The 18938-nt window shown below is 41.2% G+C and overlaps 1 long non-coding RNA gene across 1 annotated transcript; it reads left to right on the top strand.

Annotated features, from left to right (window-relative positions):
- The first annotated feature begins 10126 nt into the window (after positions 1 to 10126).
- On the top strand, positions 10127 to 18715 carry LOC143679093 (uncharacterized). The gene is made up of 3 exons (XR_013173551.1): positions 10127 to 10421; positions 11771 to 11894; positions 18526 to 18715. It is a non-coding gene; the product is annotated as an uncharacterized LOC143679093 (long non-coding RNA).
- Positions 18716 to 18938: the final 223 nt, after the last annotated feature.

Consider the following 18938-nt stretch of genomic DNA (forward strand, 5'->3'; position numbering starts at 1 on the left):
CCCTCCACAGCAAGGTGGAGCAAGAAGACATGGACTTGGGAATCAGCCAGACTTGGGGTCACCCTTTAAAAGGTATTATTACGTAGCAGTTTGAACCTCGCACACCTCTGAGGGGGCAGACTCTCCGCCATGCTTCTGCATCTGCTGTATCCTCCGTCTAGAATGTGCCTTCTCTCCACCTGGTGCTCCAGGCCCCTCATCTTTTATTCATTCCCCCAGGGTCAGATGAGAAACACAAACCTCTGGGAGATGTTTTTGGTTCTTTACCACCCTCAAGGCAGAGGTGTGTCTCCCAAGTTACCCTGGGCAGTTTGCACGATTAACTGTGGGTTTGTGGGGTGTCTCTTAGAGACAAAGTTTCTCGAAGTCAAGCCCTATTCCTGACACTTTGGGGACCTCAAGATTCAGAGTGTGCCCCACTTCTCTACTTCTCCATCTTACTGGGGACAAAATCCAAAGTTCCAGTCATGGTTCCAAGGTCCTGCATGAGCTCGCCTTTGACAGCTTCTCCAGTCTTATGTCGGCCCATCCGTTCCCCTCCTTTCGGATTCTCCGGATCAACTTCCATTGCCTCTCATTTCTTTATACATGCAATGCTTTCAGCCTAGGCTGCTCTCTACAGACAGCTCCCTCCAGCCTTTTAACTAATCTTTCACAGATTGTATCTTCAGTGCATTCCTTCCTTTATTTAACAAGTACCCATTAAGCACTGTGGTAGTTTCAGGGGAGAAGAAAGCAGACAAACATACCTGCCTGCCTGCGATATACATTCAAGATGGGAGCAGAAGAGACAGGTAAAGAACAAGTAAACACATACATGCAGAGTATGTCAGTGGTGATGAGTGCTAGATAGAAAAGAAATGCAAGGTGAGATAGGAAGTTCTAGGTGGGTTGCTATTTTATTTGAGGAAGCAGAAAGAACACAATGAGAGGATTCCATATGAGGAGAGACCTGAAGGCAATGTGGAACTAAGTTATAGGTTTGTGGTCTGTGGAAGGGACATGACTACAAAAGCCCTGGCACCTGTGTGGGCCTGACCTGTTTGAGGAAGAGCCAGGATGCCAGTAAGGAAGGGAAGAAATGGGGGGGAGAAGGGGAAAAAAATGTGTTCATTAGTAATCATGCTAATGTCGTATCCTCAGAGGGTCCACCAAAATGGGATCCTTCCTAGTATTCTCTCTTGTAGCATTATGTTTTTGGTTGAGAGGAAGTATCACAATTTGTAATTATGGTTTGTGTGTTCATGTTTCTTTCTTCCTCTGCTTCCTCGCTCTGTTGATTAAACACCCTAAGAGGGCAGGGACAGTGTTCCTTTGGTCATCATGCAGGGACAAACACTGATGGACACAGAATAAGCACATAGTAAAAGATTTTTTGAAAGAATGAATAAATTGTCATATAAATGATAAATATTTTTTTCAAGTGATCTTCATTGTGCCTTTACATAAGTCCTAGAATTCCATCTCTATTATGATTCATTAATTCCTTCAATTTGGGAAAAAGTCACTTCTCCTGTATTAGCTTGTTAAATTGTCAGAATGCAATATACCAGAAATGGATCAGCTTTTATAATGAGTTGCAAGTTTACTGTTCTGAGGTTGTAAAAATGTTCAAATTAAGGCAACAACAAGAGGCTACCTTCACTCAAGAAAGGCTGATGCCATTCAGAACACCTCCATCAGCTAAGAAGACACATGACTGGCATCTGCTGCTCCTTGTTCTCAGTTTCATTGCTTCTAACTTCTAATGCCAGTGGTTTCCTCCCTAAGCACCTGTGAGCATTCACTTAGCTCCTTGGGGACACAACTCTGGGTCCTGGCTTGCTTAACATCTCACGGGAAGGCACGTGTGACTTCTGCTGGGCTCTACCCATGTCTCTGCCAGCTCTGAAGCAACCGTTCTCCAAGCATCTGCATCCATGCCAGCTCTGAGTTTCTCCAAAATGTGTCCCCTTTGAAAGGACTCTAGTAAACTAATCAAGACCCACCTTGAGTAGGCAGAGTCAAGCTCCATCTAATCCAAAAGGTCATATCCACAATTGGATGTGTTCCATTTCCATGAACATAATCTAATTTAAGTTTCTACCCTACAGTTTAGAATAGGGATAAAAAACAAACAAACAAAAAAAAACAGCTGCCCCCACAGGATTGCATCAAGATTGAAACATGGCTTTTCTGGGGTACATAATACTTTCAAACTAACACATTCCAACCCCTGGACCCCAAAAATAGACGTTCTTTCCGTATACAAAATACATTCCTTCCATCACAATATCACAAAACTTTAACCATTTCAGCAACAATACAAATGCAGTACAAAGTCAGAAACAGTACAAAATCTCATCAAAGTTTGCTACAGACATGGTCTGTCCTAAAGCAAAATTCTCCTCTGGCTCTGGACATGCAAAACTCAGAACAAGTTACCTGCAGCCAATATACAAAAGAGGTACAGTCATAGGATACGTTTCCATTTCCATAGGGAGAAATCAAAAGGTAAACGGGGTCACCAAACCAAAACAGTTCCAAAAACCTGCAGGGCAAACTCCTTGAATTTCAATGTCTGAGAGTCATTTATCCTTGAAGCCTAAGAAAGCAGCATTCCCACACTTTCCAAGGTTCTATGCAGTGGCTTTGCTCTCTGCAAATGCTGGGGTGAGTTGTCCAACACTAGGAAACATTGTGGGGACCATTTTTATCTCAGCTCCACCCTCTGCAAGCATTGGGGAAGCACCAAAGATCTCTGCCATCTCTGGGGCATACACTCAACCCCACCAGAACAATGGAGTGGGAGCCAGGCTCCCCCCAATTCCAAAGGAATGTGTCCCACTCTCTTGAAGGCCAGGGGCACCATAACTCTTCTAAAACACCTAGGCAAAAAGTCTGCCCTCTGCCCTCAGGGCAAACTCACCTGCTCTACATGTATGGGTGGGTCTGCTCTCCTGGCCAGAGATGTTCTGGCTCCAAACCTTAGCTCCCATGGTTCTGCCTCTGAAATCACTTTTCCTTCAATCTATGCCTTTTCTGTCCTTTTTAGTCCAGAAGTTCCATTTATACAAATCCCATAACACTCTTATTTGTCTTCCATGTAACATGCAGGGATCATAACCATCAGACAATAGAACTTTCCACAAATCATTTCTAGGTAACTCCATTTCCAACCCTGCCTTTTCTGAAATGGCTGACTGGTTCCATGTTTGGTTAAATCCTCATGTGGGGCCCTATTCACTATGGTCTCACTTTCTGGAAGTCCAGAATTTTCCAGGTCATCAATTTCTGTTTCTTTTTCCCCAAGAGTTCAGTTCTCAACTTATCTCTTCCCTGTCACATTTTACTATAAGCTGCAAGAAGCAACCAGAGTGCATTTTCCACATTTAGTCTGGAAATCTCTTCCGCTAAATAGCCAAGTTCATCACTCTCAAATTCTGCCTTCCATCCAATTCAGCACCTAATTTTGCCAAATTTTCTGCCACTAGAAAAAAAAGGTTGCCTTTCCTCCCATTTACAATGACACATTCATTACTTCTCTCTAAACCTTATCAGAAGTAACTTTAGAGATCACATTTCTACCTACAGTCTCTTCAAAGCAGTCTAGGCCTTCTCTAACCAGCTCCTCACAACCCTTCCAGAATCTTCCCCTTATTCATTTAGAAAGCTGTTCCACCATATTTGGTATTTGTAAACCACAACACCCCACTCCTGGTATCAAAGTCTGTATTAGTTAGTTAAGCTGCCAGAATGCAATATACCAGGAATGGAATAGCTTTTAAAAAGGGAATTTAATAAGTGCAAGTTTACAGTTCTAAGCCCATAAATATGTCCTAACTAAGGTATCCAGAGAAAGATACCTTGACTCAAGGAACGGTGATCTGGAAAGGCATGTGGCTGACTTCTGGTAAACTTTGTTCCCAGTTTCATTGTTTCCAGCTTCTGAGGCCAGTGATTTCCTCTCTAAGCATCTTTGGGCATTCAATTAACTTCTCTGGGACAAAACTCTGGGTTTCATCACTTGGCTTAGCATCTGCCAGGGACAGAGATTTCTTCTCTTCAGGTTCTGGCTATTTCTGTGAGTCCTTGCTTAGCACCCAGTCTACTTCTGTCTCAATCTCCATGCATCTATATCAGCTCTGAGCTGCTTCCAAAATGTTTCCTCTTTTAAAGGATTCCAGAAAACTAATCCAGACCCACCTTGAATGGGTGGAGTCACATCTCCATCTACTCAAAAGATCACACCCATGACTAAGTGTGTCACATCCACATGGAGATGATTTAATCAGAAGTTTCCACCAGGCAGTATTGAATCAGGATTAAAAGAAATGGCTACCCTGCAAGATTGGATCAGGATTAAAACATGGCTTTTCTGGGGTGCATAATAGATTCAAACTGGGATATCTCCCCTCTAGATTTCCGTTTTCTCATTGATAAGCAAAGTTCAAGAGTTAATGACCCCTAACAGATTCAACACTCTACAATTTTATGACAAGTCTAAGTCAGGCCTTGTTCTGGTGTGCTAGCTGCTAGAATGCAACACACCAGAGATGGATTGGCTTTCCATTAAAGGGGATTAATTCAGTTGACATACAGTTCTTCAGAGGAAAGGCAGCTAACTTTCAACTGAGGTTCTTTCTTATGTGGGAAGGCACAGAGTGATCTCTCCTGGCCTTCTCTCCAGGCCTCTGGGTCCCAACAACTTTCCCCAAGGTGATTTCTTTCTGCTTGTCCAAAGGCCTGGGCTGAGCTGCAAGTGCTGAGATGAGGTATGCTGAGCTGCTTGGGCTGTGCTACATTGAGCGCTCTCATTTAAGCACCAGCCAATTAACTCAAACATCATTCACTGCAGCAGGCATACCTCCTAGCTGACTGCAGATGTAATCAAGAACAGATGAGGTTTACATGCCATTGGCTCATGTCCACAGCCAAAAAACTAGGCACCTTCACCTAGCCAAGTTGACACCTGAATCTAACTACCACATATTCACCCCTTATGAACTTGGCAACTGCATGTATCACCTTAAATAATATTAAAGTGCAAAAAGTTCTCTTCCAGCTATGGACCTATGAATCTCCAAACAAGTTATCTGGTGCCAATATGCAAAGGAGGACATTCACAGTATACAGGTTTTCATTTCCATAGGGAGAAATTGGAAGGAACACAGGAGTCACAAGATCCAAACAGTTCTGAAACCTGCAGGGCAAAGACCATTGGATTTTAAAGTCTGAAAGTCATTTATCCCTCATCTTTAGAAGTGACAGTCCCACCCTTTCCAAGGGCCTACACAGAGGCCTGCCTCTCTCCAAATGCATCCTTGGGGGGACATTGGGGAGACAACTTTTTTTCAGGTCCACCCTCTCCAAGCATCGGGGCTGCACCTGGGCTCTCTGCCATCTCTGGGGCACATGCTCAACCCCTCCATGTGGTGGCAGCTAGTCTCTCTCCAAACCCCAAGGAATGTGCTTCATCCTCTCCAAGGCCTGAAGTGGCATGACTCTTCCACTACAACAAGGTGGGAGGGCCATCCTCTGCCTTTGGGGAAAACTCACTCTCTCTGCAGGCTTGGGTGGGTCCACTCTCCTGGCCTGAGTCCTCTTGACTTCAGACCTCAGCCTCTGAAGTTGTTTTCCTCCAATGTGTGCCTTCTTTGAATCCCTCAGTCTAGACCAGCAACAGCTCTGTTTATACAGGTCCCAGAGCACTCTCATTGGCTTTCTATGCAGTAGCCTTGGATCATGCCCATCAGACATAAGGAGTTTCCACAAATCCCATATGAAATGGGATTTAGATGAAATCCTTCCTGGATAACTCCATGTCCAACCCTGGCTTTCGCTGAGATGGCTGACTGGTTCCACTCTGGTCAAATCCTCATGTGGGGTACTATTCTCTGGGGTGTCCCTTCCTGGAGGCTCAGAATTTTCCAGGGCATCAATTTCTAGTTTCTTTGTACCCAAAAGTTCAATTCTCAGCTTATCTTTTTCCTGTTGCCTTTCACTATAAGCTGTGAGGAGAAACCAGGCTGTACTTTCGACATTTAATTTGGAGATCTCTTCTGCTAAATATCCAAGTTCATGGATTTTAAAATCAGCCTTCCAGCCAAAGCCACTCATCAATTTTGTCAGACTATCTGCCATTTAAAACAAGGCTCATCTTCCTTCCAGTCTATAATCACACATACCTCATTTTTGTCTAAGATTTTATCAGAAGTGTCTTTAGAATCCACATTTCTATCAACAGTCTCTTCAAAGCATTCTAGGCCTTCTTTATCAAGCTTCTCACAACTCCTTCAGAGTCTTCCCCTTATCCATTTAAAAAGCTTTTCCAACATGTTTGGTATTTGCAAACTGCAGCAGCACCCCACTCCTGGTACCAAAATCTATTCTAGTGTGCTAACTGCCAGATTGCAATATACCAGAAACAGAACGGCTTTTTCAAAGGGGAATTTAATAAGTTCCTAGTTTACAGTTCTAAGGCCAAGAAAATGTCCCAATTAAAACAAGTCTATAGAAATGTCCAATCTAAGGCACCCATGGAAAGACACCTTGGTTCAAGAAAGCCTATGAAATTCAGGGTCTCTCTCTCTAGTGAGAAGGCACATAGCAAACATAGTAAGGGTTTCTTCCTCAGCTAGAAGGGCACATGGCAAACACAGCATCATCTGCTAGCTTTCTCTCCTGGCTTCTTGTTTCATGAAACTCCCTGGGAGGCATTTTCCTTCTTCATTTCCAAAGGTCGCTGGCTGATGGACTCTTTGCTTTTCATGGCTGTCATTCTGCTCTGAATCTCTCATTCTCCAAAATGTTTCCTCTTTTATAGGACTTCAGAAACTAATCAAGACCCACCCAAATGGGTGGAGACATGTCATCACCTAATCCAGTTTAACAACTCTTTATTGGGTTACATCTCCAGGGAAATTATCTAATTACAGATTCAAATATGTAGTATTGAATAGAGATTATTCTGCCTTTATGAAATGGGATTTAGATTAAAACATGGCTTTTCTAGGGGACATACATCCTTTCAAAATAGCATAGACCTCCTCATTTCCAAGCTATGATGTAACTTCAGCCATTCCATCCCCAAAAAGCCTGTCATTGGCCTGAGGTTGGCTTAAAATCTATAACTAAATATTAACACTTTTCAATTCAGTTTTAATCTCTGACTAATACACAAATGAGGAGCTACTATATTATGGGTCATTTATACCAGGGTGTGAGTACTTTTTTCTGGGTTTTTTTTCCTGATAATGGTTTTAGATAGAACTTGATGAGGAAGTGGATAGGGTATGCAGAAAGAAGAGAGCTCTGCTGAGGGAGGAAATGAGTAGAAAAAAGAAACCAGTGGGGAAAATATAAGTCTATGTAGGGCAGGCCTTACATTACAGTATTGGACAGTAAAAGTTCAATAAAGTTTTGTGTGGATGTGTTTTTGAGCAACTCCAAAAGCAAACTAAATACTGGGCGATGTTTAAGTCATTTTACCAAACTGGGTTTTGATGCTAACTATAAAAATAGTGAGTTGGACTTAAAAATCTAAAAATGTATTGTTGTTTTTGAAAGGCACATCTTCTCTGACTAGGCAGGGAACACAGTCCATTTCATCCTAGTAATGAGAGAGACAGCAAAGGGTTGGCCATATACAAATAGTGCCTATAACATGGTGGGTACACCAGTTCCAGGAGGCATTATCCAATTATCTTAGCACAGCAAAATATAATTTCTTATATTTACTCAAGTTAAAATAAAAATATAACAAAATTTGGACAAGGTACTGTGAATGTCATCATATGCCCATTTTATGCCATAAGTTCCAGAACCCATTCTTGGCATTGCTTTGGCTCCCACTCCACATATAGAATGGAAGCTGGTTTTGTTCCCATGGTGCTTGCCCCCCAAAACATCCCTGTTGGTAGCAAGAATGAAGACCAGGCTTTGGGCAATTTTTCCAGTAGTGTGCTGGCTTGTACTGAACCATGGTTAAAGTCAAAGAAAGATATGTGTGAGCCAGTGGATAGAGTGGAGTCTGTGACCTCACCCAAAGCTGTACATGGTGGAAGTTGAGTATAAATAAACAGATAAACAAGCAAGCAAACAGACATTTATGACTGAAATAGAGTGAACTCAATTGGATCATAAAAAGAATCCAGCCTGTAACTTCAGTCTCATTAGCACAGCCCCAAGCACAAGAGAAATCATGTTGTTGGATGACAAGGATGAGATAAGAAATTTGATAATGTTCTACTGCTGCCGTCAGGTCTACCTTAAGTGAGGGAGCAGGAACCCTGGCAAGGGGCACACACATGGATGTGTTTCATGTGGTGTGAATGTGTGCGTGCAGGAGTGCTTAAAATACTGTGGGCAGTACACTTGATACAGTGCTTTTCCATCCAGGAAAAGTATATCCCATGCAAATCCCTGAATTATTAAAATCTTGAAGTTTCTCCCATCTGTTATGAGTCTTGTCTTGCAATTTCCGCCCACTGTTGGGTGCCGTAGTCTATGTCTGAGGTTACAGGCATGTGGGTCCCTTCCCATTGCCAGGCCAGGAGATCATTTGTTATTGCAGCAGCCAAAAGAGCTGCCAAAGCCTGGGAAGCATGATTCAGAGAAGAGACACCATGCAGAAGGGTAGTGAACTGGCCAGTGGGTGGGGTGGTCTCAACACACGATATTCAAGATATTCAAGCCTCTCATTTGAGTATAACCAGAAGCCCTCAGAGAGAAACCAGCCCGAGGTGCTTTAGCAGCTGCAAAATTCCTCCAATGGCTCAATCTAAGTTCCCGTTTCTCAGCCCACCACCCTTTAGACGGAAACTGAGTTAGGTCCAAATAGGATGAACCAAACTTCTATTCAAGCAAAAAAACATTGGCCCAGGGCTCGAGAGCTTTAAACGGACCATGAATAATGTTTTATTGCCTCAGCGCTGGGATGAACTCAGCCCCTACACTTTAGCCTCACCTTTCACAGCGTTATTTTTAGAGATCTCATTACAGCCCAGCTTAAACTAAAAATACGTTTCCCAGGAACAGCAGAACGTGGTTTTAATTGTACGAGGTGACACAAATGCTCATGTACTCTAATTACATATGATGTTTCCCGTATTTGATACCTGCTTTGAGGAGCAAAGGGGGATAGCTAAGTGGTAGGTCTCAAGAGCAGCAACTAAATTTGTTTGGGGGGCTGTTCAGTTCAATTACCGTTTTCTGGCTTTGAGGGGATGCTCTGACTTCACATGAGTTGGTGGGACTCATAAAATAGAATCACCAGTCTCAGGAAACCCTGTTCTCAAGAAGTTCACCACCAAGAAGAACTCTCCAGCTCGTCTCCCCACACTGACCCATCCTTCCCTCCCCACTCTTGCACGTCTTGTAGAGGAAGTACAGCAGGAGGGCTTTGGAGTCTGACAAATTAGCAGCTGAACCTTTACTCTGCCTCTCTACTTCTGCGACTTTGGACAAGTCATTAATCTTTCCGAGTCTGGTTCCTCATTGGAAACATGAGAAGAATGAATGTTATAATGATACAATGAAATAATTTATGTGCACAGCAGACATCTAATCCAGTATCAATTTTTGTATTTAACTTCCTAATATACTAGTCACATCAGTAGGGATATTTCGCATCTACTAAGGCAAAATGGGATACACAAGCTCTAGTAGATTCAGACTGACAAAGAACACCTAGAAGGGCACAAATAGCTCTGAGGCAGACAGCATGGAAGGCCACGTCAGAACTGGAATTGAGGTTCCAACCTAGACTCTGGGGTCACCAGCCAGGGAGCAATTTATCCCGGGGGAAGAAAGTCTCATACAGATGAGCTCAAGGTGGTCCTTCAAGGATTCCTAGAACAGGTAGCACTCACTCTACTGACACACTTAGAACTTATGAACATTTACTGGTGACTTTTTCTAGATTTCATCTGTGTGTATTCAGTCTCTCACTTGGTCAGAGGGAACCTACAAACTAGGTTCCTTAAGAACAGTAATGTTCATTGTAAATGCTCAGAAACCTCCAAAATGACTCTTCTTCAGGTGGGTCATTTTCTAGTCCTCTTTGCAGACTACTCTGGCTTCATGTTGACCAGACAATTCTTCACATTGTGATGAAACTCACAGTTTCATGATGTCAGTATGATCACTCAACCTGGTTAGGGAAAAAAGCGCATTTCATAAGTTTTTTCTGAAGAGAAGCTTAGAAAAGAACATGTTTTGGTAACTTCTCTAATCCCAGTGCCTGCCTAGGAGGGTTTTGATCAGAGTGAGCCTGACAGCCACATGGAGCCTGGCACAAGTGAGCTCTGCAGCCTGGGGACAGCAGGGATCAGAGATGCCAAGTCACAGGCCAGCTGCGGGCACACGGAGCTTCTAATGATCAACGCATTTTTAAAAAGAGGTCACTGTGAGTGCTCTCTGAAAGTGACTTGCCCTACAAGGTACTTTCATCACTCCTATCACCCTTTGGATTCTTCTGGTACCCAATAGCAGGAGTCTTTAATGTTACTTTTATTTCCAGAGATGTTTTGGTATATTTGTGCAAAGAAATGGAATTTCCCCTCTCATTTACTCTTGGGGCAAGCACAACTATTTTGCATACCACTGAAATAATGAAGAACAGAAAGAAGAAAAGTGGGGAGAAAAGGAGATGCACGGTCTCACCTCCAGGGTTTGAGTATCAGCATCTCATGTATATCTCAGAATCCTTGATGTCTGATGATTGCTTTCAGATTACAGTTTTACTCTTTCTCCCATCATCTAGATGTACACACGGCCTGATCCTAAGCAAAGCCTGCCAGGCCCCCTGTGGGCCTTCGCCCCTGGCTCAGGAAAAGGCTCTCCTTTCCGCACGCAAGCACCACACCATAAGCTCCCTTTTATGCCCATCTGAGCATTCTGGTTGTCCTATGTGTCCGAGCATTCTGAGAGGGTTAAGAGGTATCTGAGAATGGACAGAGCTGGCCGAGAGCAGCAGCTGGGCAGCTGAGAGAGAGAGAGTGCTCAACTGCCCCTGTCTCAGCAGGAGGAACCTGCCTACCAGAAGCAGCCTGGCTGGACAGCTGATCCCTGCTAATCCCCACATTGTAGAGCCAAACTGGTTGATTTTCATATATCTATGACTTGCGAGTTGTTCTTTACATCGGTTACTTTATTTTCAAGCCTGTCAACACGCCTCTGAAAAGGTTGCACACATGAGCAAAATCTCAGACAGCTCCAGGAAGGACAGAAGCAGCCGCTAGCAGGGGTGGATGGGGGAGGGCAGTGTAGGGGAGGGGGAACAGAGCCCCAGTATAGAAGGGCAGACACCACATCTCTGGGAGACTAAGTCAGGAAACCATTGGCTTCCTGTTTTCTTGGGTTTTCTCCAATCGCAGCAAAAGTGAGGCATGCATTTTTACACTCTGACCCTATCTGGTAAAGTTAGAAAGTTTGCTATATATCCGAGATGGACCACACACTTACTGAACTATATTTATCAAGTTTCTTAATAAAGCATAAAGCTCAGAAGCCTTTGGGAGTAATTTTTTTTTTGACAGAGAGAAGCCAGCAACAAGCAGTTTACTGTTGTTGTTCAGTTGCCAAGTGGGTGACTCAGTTAAAATAGGAGCTGTATCGGATCTGTTTATATGAACCCACAAGGGTTGCTATTTGAAAAGCGGCCCTACTTGTGTGACCTAGGTTGTTGCTAACATTTTTTGCTAAGATTGTTCCAAGGTATCTAAAAGAAGACCTAACAGATGACCTATCACCAAGGTTGACATTTGTTCAACTGTCTTACTCTCCCCAGATGCCATTACGTTGTCATAATAAATATTAGGCATCAGATTGGAACTGAGTCTGAATATGGATGGTGTACCAGCTATTTTTACTAAACTGGCCACTTGATTCAGTTTGAGTACCTCGAGTTCAGGGTAACTGTGCTGGTTTGAAGCTGTTTTGTACCCCCAAAAAGCCATGTTCTTTAATCAAATCTAGTCTTGTGGGGGCAGACCTATTGCTTAGAGAAGGACCTTTAGATTAGGTTGCTTCCATGGAGATGTGAACCACCCAATTGTGGGTGCAATCTTTTGATTAAATTGTTTCCATGGGTATGTGACCCACCCAATTAGGGATGAGATCTTTTGTTTAGGTGGTTCCCATGGAGATGTATCTCTGCCCATTCAAGGTGTGTCTTAATCCACTTACTGGTGTCCTTTAAAAAGAGAACCATTTTGGAAAAAGCTCAGAGCTGACACAGACAGAGAGGTTTAGAGATATAGAAAGAAAACACACCAGGGAAGTTTGAAACCAGAAGTCAAAGGACCAGCCATATGCTTTCCCAGCTGACAGAGTTACTCCAGACACCCTCAGCTTTTCTTCACAGTCAAGGTATCTTTCTTTGATTGGTTTAGTTTGGATGCTTTTTAGAATTGTAAGCTTGTAACTTAAAAAAATCCCCTTTATAAAAGCCAACCCCCCCCCCAAAAAAAAAGACAAGAAAAAGCCAACCTATTTCTGGTATGTTGCATTCCAATAGCTTTAGCAAACTAAAACAGTAATTAAAATCAAAATATTAGAGTTGAAGAGGGATTTTGGAGACTCAGAGTACAGCTCCCTCATTTTCAGTTGAGGAACCTGAGGACCAAAGAGTTCATTAAGGATGAGCTGGTGCTGGAGTCGGAATTCTCAGGGCTTTTTCCAGTTAATTATACACCTCAACAAGCTACCTGGCATCTTGAAATGGGGTTACAATAGTTCAGTAACACACACATCTCACAGATAAATGTGTAGCAGTGGGAGAGAGAAAGACCAGTATATCACAGGTTGAGAGAGCAGCATTCTGGGTTCTTGTATATTTAGGGTCCTTTCTAAGCAGGGAAGTAGCAGCCAGATTTTCTTTCAGATATAAACCATTTGGAGAACTCAAAGTCTCTGATGGGTCCCACAGGAAAACACAGAGGTCAAAGACTAATGAGTAATGCAATAATATGTGGAGAAAAAAACATTTCTGGAAAATATACAGGTGCTCCTCAAATATGTTAGTGTAACAGGATGGTAAATTCTAACTTTTAATTGAGGTATCAAGAAATAATACAGATCAGATATACACACATCAAATAGACCCCCCAGTTGGAACGTCATATTTCTATGACTCTCTCTTTGGAGAAGGCTACTATGAATACTATGCCAGCATTCAAAGAGGATGAGATGGGAGTAGGCCTGTCCTCCCTGTCCCACTTGAGTCTCTTAAGAGAAGCTTCAAGGGAGAAATTTAAAGAGTTTGTTAAATGCCCCCTTATAGTTAAGGGAATAATATGGACTTGTGCCCTACTCTCAGCAAATAAACATAAAAAGTAAAGGAGACAGCATTTGGGTATTATGCCTGTTTGAAACTATTATGTTTCCTAGAAAAGCCTATTTTAATCCTGATCTAATCTTGTGGGGGGCTGCCATTTTTATTAATCCTAATTCAACATTGTGGAAACTTTTGATTAGATCATCTCCACAGAGATGTGACTCACTCAATTGTGGGTGTGGCTTTTATTAGATGGAGATGTGAACCCACCCATTCAAAGGGGGGTCTTAATTAGGTTACTAGAGTCATTTTAAAGGGGAAACATTTTGGAGAAGCCTCAGATATGACAGAGAAGCTTGGAGATGCAAATGCTTGGAGAACAGTTGCTTCAGAGCTGACAGAGACACAGATATTTGGAGATGCTTGGAGTGCCGACAGAGAGAGCAGATGTCTAGACACAGGTAAAACCCAGAAGACTTCACCACATGCTCTCCCATGAGTTGCTAAGTGAACCAGAACCCAGAATTGTGTCCCATCTATGAATACCCACAGATACTTAGAGAGGAAACCACTGACATCAGAAGCTGGAAGCAATGGAACCAGGAATGAGGACCAGCAGAGGCCAGCCATGTGCCTTCTGAGCTGACAGAGGTGTTCCAGATGGCATGAGCCTTTCTTGAGTGAAGGTAGCCTTTAGTTGGTGCCTTAATTTGGAGATTTTTATGGCCTTAGAACTATAAACTCACGCTTATTAAATTCCCTTTATAAAAGCTGATCCATTTCTGGTATATTGCATTCTGGCAGCTTGACAAACTAATATGGGCATCTCACTCTCTGGGAATTTGTCAAGGTAGAGTGCCCAGAGTGGTTACCAAGGTCCAGATATGGACCATGTGAAGCAGCTGGCATGGGGTGGTTGGCAGAGGAGCAGTTGGCAATGGGCCTTCTGATTTCCAGGGACCAAGAAAGAAGTATGCGACCACTAGAATGGAGAGGATTAGCAGTGTCAAAGAAACTGCAGGTTCCTTGTTTTCTCAGGAGCCAGGAGAAATCATTGGCCTTAAACATTTCCCAGGCTTAGAAGCCAAAGCCAGCTGTCTTTGGTTGTGCTCAAAGCCTGAAATGGAGATTCTTGTGAAGAAGTTAACTGAGAGAGTGCTTTCAGGAGAAACGAGGTATTAGAAGCAGGATAAGAACTTGGAAAAAGCAGACAAGTGTATGGACTCTGTTAGAAGCAGAGCTTGACTGGTCCCACAGCAGACTCTGATCTGTCCTTGTGGAAGGATTTCAGGCTTCTACCAATGTCAGTCAGTCACTGGCTGCTGGTTGCAGTGGGCAAAATCAGAGGGCAAGGTCATCTACCAGGGAAGGTGGTTCCCATTTGGCTGAGGATAAATTCTCCCAAAAGAGGGCAAGCAGCCAATACTCACAGCACTTGGCAATTAGGGCTGTGGGGAGGGCAACAAACATTCACAATACCAGCTTCATGCCAGCCAACTAAGAACTTTTTAGTACTCCATACATTCCCCCCTCCCCACTCCTTGTGACCCACCAGCAGCCAGAAATAGTTAGTAAATAAGAGAGGAGGAAAGAAGAGAGGGCTGATCTTCTTTACACACACACACACACACACACACACACACAAACACACTTTCTTTCAAAAAGGCAAAGGACCCAGGTGTAGCAGGATGTATTTAGAGGAGGGAAGAGAAGTGTTCATTCTGAGTTAAAATGAAAGCTTTATTACATGGGACTGAACATTTTTAAATGTTTTATACCAGTACCATATAGAAAAGAGCATTATAAGCATACAGTTCAATGGGTTTCACAAATGAAGCATTCCTGTTTAACAATCCCCACAATCAACAAACAGCAACCCTGAGGCCCCCTCAGGTTCCGTTCCAGTCATTTCCCTCCCACCTCTACCCCAAGGATAACTACTATAGTAATTTTTTGACAATAGATTAGTTTTGCTTGTTTCTGTTCCTTATATAAATTGAATCATATATGTACACTTTCATATTTAGTTTCTTTCTCTCAACATTATGTTAATGAGTTGTCTGTATTTTTACATGTACTTCTAGACTGTGCTTTTTCTGTATTGAATTCCATCTAAGAAATATGCCTAAACTTATTTATTCATTCTACTGTAGATGGGAATTTGGATTGTTTACAGTTTAGGGGTATTACAAATAATGTTCTCTGAATATTCTAATATATGGCATGTGGTGAATCTAAGTATGCATTTCTATTAGGTATATATAAACCTTGAAGTAGAATTGATAGAGAAAAATTTTTATCTATATTCTTTGCAAATACTGTCATTTTTCAAAAATGGCTGAAACAAAAAGAAGAGAAAACTGAACTCAAAGCAAGCAGAAGGAAGGAAATAAAGATCACAGTGGGGATAAATGAAATATAAGAATAAAAAGATTATAAGACAATTAATGAATACAAAATTTACTTCTTTGAAAAGATCAATACAATTGATAAACCTTTAGCTATAGGGACGAAAGAAAAAGTAGAGGACACAAATAATTAAAATCAGCCATGTAAAGGGGGACATTTTTACCAACCCCACAGAAATTAAAAGGAATATAAAAGTACATTATGAACCACTATAAGTCAACAAATTAGATAATTTAGGTGAAATGAACTAATTCCTAGAAGCACACAAATTACCTACACTGACTCAAGAAGAAATAGAAGATCTCAACAAACCAATAACTAATAAAGAGATTGAATCAGTAGTTTAAAAAAAATCCCCAAAATAAAAAGCCTAAGACCCATGGCTTCACAGGACAACTTTACCACGCACTCCAAGAAGAATTAATGCCAACCCTGTTCCAAAAACTTGAAGAAGAGGGGGCACTTCCTAATTTCATTCTTCCAGGCCAACATCACCCTCATTGAAAAATCAGATAAAGAAATCACAAGGAAAAAAATCACAGCCCAATATTTTTTATGGGTATAGATGCAAAAATCCTCTACAAAATATAGTAAATTGAATCAATAGCACATTAAAAGAATAATGTGCCATGATCAAGTGGTATTTATCCCAGTTATGCAAAGATGGTTCAACATAAGAAAATCAACTAATGTAATACATCACATTAACAGAATGGAGGAAAACCCACATTATCATCTCAATTGACACAGAGAAGACATTTGGCAAAACCCAGAATCCATTTTTGACAAAAACACTTAGAAAACTAGGAATAGAAGGAAACTTCCTCAACATGACAAAGAACATATATGAAAAACACACAGCATCATGCCCAATAGTGAAATTCTGAAAGCTTTCCCTCTATGATTTGGAAGAAGACAAAGAGGTCCACTGTCACCAATGTTATCCAAACTTGTACAAGAAATTCTGGCCAGAGTAATTAGCCAAGAAATAGAAATGGCATTCGAATTCAAAAGGAAGAAGTAAAACTTTCCCTATTTGCAGATGACATTTATTTATATGGAAGGGTACTAGGACTCAAATAGCCAAAAACATCTTGAAAAAAGAAGAATAAAGTTGGAAGACTCACACTTTCAGATCTTAAAACTTATTACAAAGCCATAGTAATCAAAACAGCATGATACTGGTCCAAGGACAGACATACAGACTTATGGAATTGAATTGAGAGCTCAGAATTCAATTCTCACATTTATGGACAATTGATTTTTTGCAAGGGGGGAAAGAACACACAACTGCAAAAGAACCATCTCTCCAACAAATGGTGCTGGGAAAACTGGTTCTCCATTTGTGAAAGAATGAGGATGGACCCTTACCTCACACCATATGGAAAAATAACTCAAAATGGACCAAAGACCTAAATATAAGAGCCAGTACTATAAAACTCCTAGAAGAAAATATACAGAAGCATCTTTAGGACCTTGCGTTTGGTAATGATTTGTTAGACTTTACACCCAAAGTTCAAGCAACCAAAGAAAAAAACAGATAGATGGGACCTTCTCAAAATTAAAAACTCTTGTGCATTAGTGGACTATTTTCCCACACGTTGGGAGAAAATATTTGGGAACCACATATCCTAAGAATTTATTATACAGAATATATAAAGAAATCCTTCAACTCAAGAACAAAAAGGCAAACAATCCGATTTTAAAATGGGCAAAAGGCTTGAATAGAAATTTCTCCAACAAAGATATACATATGGCCAAAAAGCACATGAGAAGATGATCAACATCATTAGCCACTAGGGAAATGCAAATCAAAACCACAATGAGATACCATTTTACACTCACTAAGGGGCAACCATTTAAAAATGAAAAAACAAGTGTTGGAGAAGATGTGGAGAAACAGAAACACTCATTCATTGCTGGTGGGAGTGAAAATTGGTGCAGCTGCTGTTCAAGACAGTTTGGCAACTCCCTGGAAAGTTAATCAATGAATTACTATATGACCAAGCAATCCCACTGTAGGTCTATACCTGAAAGGATTGAAAGTGGGGACCTGAACAGATATTTGACAATTTCCAGAAGATGGAAGCAACCCAAGTATCCATCAACAGATGGATGGATAAACAAAATGTGACATATAAACACAATGGAATATGATTCACCCATAGAAAGGAATGAAGTTCTGATACATGCGATATCATAGATGAACCTTGAAAACATTCCACTGAGTAAAATAAGCCAGATACAATAGTGTTGTGTCAGACACAAATGTTGTATCTCACTGAGAAATAATTAGAATAATCAAACTCATAGAGTCAGAATCTAGAATATAGGTTACAAGAGGACAGGGTAGGACTAGGGAATAGAAACTTAAGGCTTAAAATGTTCAGAGTCTCTATTTGGGATGATGGAAAAGTTTTGATAATGGATGGTGGTGAGGGTAGCATAACATTGTGAATGTAATTATCAGCACTGAATCTTATATTTGAATGTGATTTAAGAGGAAATTTTAGCTTATATATGTTACTAGAAATATGTATATTTTTTAAATCCATGGACCTGCTGAACACAGTAAACCCTAAGTTAAACCATGGACTTTTGTTAGTCAATAATACAATTATTAAAAATGTGCTTTCATCAATTGTCACAAATGTCCCACATCAATTCAAGGTGTTAATAATAGGGTGGTAGATGGGAGCCCTGTATTTAATGCATTATTTTTTGTAAACCTAAAACTTCTATAATTAAAAAAAAAAAGGTGGCTTTAACAATTCACACTCCCACCAGCAGTGTATGAAAGTTCTGACTGCTCTAGACCCTCACCAACATTTAATATTTTCTGTCTTTTTTCACTTTAGCCAGGACTGTACGTTGCCAATTCCTGAAAAGTCCACATTATGTCTTAAAGTGATTTAGGGCTTGCAATGAACTAAGAATGATCAGGAAAGTCTGAGGACCTGCCTCAATTTTCATGCAAGACAGAGTAATTCCTCCCTACACCAATCAATTCTAAAGTGCATATGAAAAACAAAAATAAACTACTTTTTATGCCTATACCCCATGAGTACTTCTGTTCAAACTGCTGGTGACAACATAATCATTATTATTATTTATATTATTTTTGTGATGATGATTTTTACCAAAATACAGAAACTCCCTGTGAAAGATGGCAAAATTTTTGTACTCTTGATCTTCCCATTCTGGATAAAACCAAGGATTTTGGCCTATGTGGAGGCCAAGCTTATAACAAATCTTACCATTCTCAAACTAA

This window comes from Tamandua tetradactyla, chromosome 4, assembly GCF_023851605.1.
Source record: "Tamandua tetradactyla isolate mTamTet1 chromosome 4, mTamTet1.pri, whole genome shotgun sequence".
NCBI lineage: Eukaryota > Metazoa > Chordata > Mammalia > Pilosa > Myrmecophagidae > Tamandua > Tamandua tetradactyla.